The sequence below is a fragment of the Calidris pugnax genome, unplaced genomic scaffold, assembly GCF_001431845.1.
Source record: "Calidris pugnax isolate Ruff unplaced genomic scaffold, ASM143184v1 scaffold127, whole genome shotgun sequence".
In the NCBI taxonomy this organism is placed as follows: Eukaryota; Metazoa; Chordata; class Aves; order Charadriiformes; family Scolopacidae; genus Calidris; species Calidris pugnax.
The window spans coordinates 2127183-2129480 of NW_015090883.1; positions in this window are offsets into that span (position 1 = coordinate 2127183).

Genomic DNA, 2298 nt, shown 5'->3' on the forward strand with positions numbered 1-2298 from the left:
GGTAGCACTTCCGGCGCGGCGGCGGTGACGTCACTATGGGGCGCCGCCGGTCTGTGTGTTGGGTTTTTGGAAGGGCTGTGAGTTCCTCAGAGCCCGGGGCGGCGTCGGGTAACGGTACAAGCGAAATCATAGAATCACAGCATGGTTAGAGTTGGAAGGACCTTAAAGATCACCCAGTTCCATCCCCCTGCCCTGGGCAGGGACACCTCCCACCAGACCAGGTTGCTCCAAGCCCCCTCCAACCTGGCCTTGAACCCCTCCAGGGATGGGGCAGCCACAGCTTCTCTGGGCAACCTGTTCCAGTGTCTCACCACCCTCACAGCACAGAATTTCTTTCTGGTATCTAAGCTAAATCCCCCTGCTGGACCCATTCCAGTCCACCTGACGCACTGCTGTTCCACCTGCGGGTGGGTAAAGTCGCACCTAAATTAGCCCTCTTGAGTGCAGTGCAATGTTTACTGGAGAAACAGCGGTGTCTGTCCCCTTAGCAGACACTTCGTGGCCACCTTTCAACTACTACTTAAGTTGCAATAGCTTTTGAGTAGAATTCCAGCTTAATAACACTTCACTTCACAGAAGAAACATGCGATGTTTAAATGGAGAAGACATTTTTGCCAGTCCGCTCACAGCAGAACTTCAGAAGCATGAAACTGCTTTTGAGAAACCTAGAAGGAAGCAGAGTTCTCTCCCCATGAGAGATTCCGCAGGTGTTCCTACAGTTTAGTTCACATCACAGAATCACATGGGGTTGGAAGGGACCTCTGGAGATCATCTGGGCCAGCCCCCTGCCAAAGCAGGTCCACCCAGAGCAGGTTGCCCAGGAACATGTCCAGGGGGGTTTGGAATGTCTCCAGAGAAGGAGACTCCCCCACCTACCTGGGCAGCCTGTTCCAGTGCTCTGCCACCCTCACAGGAAAGAAGTTCCTCCTCATGTTTAGGGGGAACTTCTTATGTTCAAGTTTGTGCCTGTTTCCTCTTGTCCTGTCACTGGGCACCACTGAAAAAAGACTGGCCCCATCCTCTCATCCTCTCGACACCCACCCTTTCAGTATTTATAAGCATTGATCAGATCCCCCCTCAGTCTTCTCCAGACTAAAAAAGCCCAAGTCCTTCAGCCTCTCCTTGTAAGAGAGATGCTCCAGGCCCCTAATCATCTTTATAGCCCTCTGCTGGAACCTCTCTGGCAGTTCCCTGTTCTTCTCATCAAAACAAGAAGCTCATGATGCCTATTAAAGCTCATAATAACTAGCTAATATCCATAAAAACGATATTAAAACCCCTGGATATGCTGGGGAAGCATGCCTGAGTCCTGGTGGTTCAAGTTAACCTCTCTTAAGCACTGCTACTCAACCACTAAGAGATGGGTCTTCCTGGAAAGACTGAAACACTCTGGTTGTGTTGTGCCACAAGTGGAAATGTTGAAGAGTTTGCAGCTCTTGGTGGCCTGGGGAGCGGACCTGTTCCTCTGGGGTGTTGTGGCAGGTTCTCTATAACGTGCCATCATGAAGAATTCATGGGCCACAACTTGGCCTTGCACACCCTGCAAACTGTGCTGTTACCGTGAGGCCTGGTACTGTGGCAGAAGGTGTGTGAAGGCTGTAGGGGACAGCAGCTCTGAAGCTCAGGAGAGTAGCCTGAAGTAGGGAAAGGAACAAAACCCGAGCTAATGTTTTACAGCACGGATGGAAGGCGCTGTGTCTGAACCGGAACATTGAGAACTCCTTGCAGCACATGTTTTCAGAGCGCTGCTGGTGCTGGTTGCTCTCCCCCTGTAGCGGGAGCTGCCATGTGTTCTGACTGTTCCAACAACATAAACAGGCATTCATTCTGTGTACAAAGTGCCAGGAGCTCTTCTTCCAAAAGTTTGTTTTCCTGTAACATTTTTCCATCTGTGTTTTCAAAATAAATGAAGGCGTCCAACCTCGGTTTGAAGTTATTTGCAGAGGGAGTAACCAGAAAAAGCTTGTTGGAAAGGAAAGAATGGAAATAGGTAGCAAAGACAGCGAGGGGGGTTTGTATGTCTAGGAATGAAATCTAAGCTTCAGGAGTCTTAACTGCCAAGAAAGAAGAGACACTGTGACCTTTCTGTTAGGACTTGTTGCTGAGAGCGGAGAAGCAGAGGAGGAGGAATGGCAAATATTCTTTCTGACCTGTATTTAAAGTTATGAGTTTTTTTCCTAGGCCTGATGCTTCCCTTCATCTCTTGCATCAGCTAGTCAATAGAAAAGCATACATTTTTTTGTGTGTAAGAATTGCTTTTCTTACGCTGTAAGAACACCGGTAAAAATTTCAGGAAAT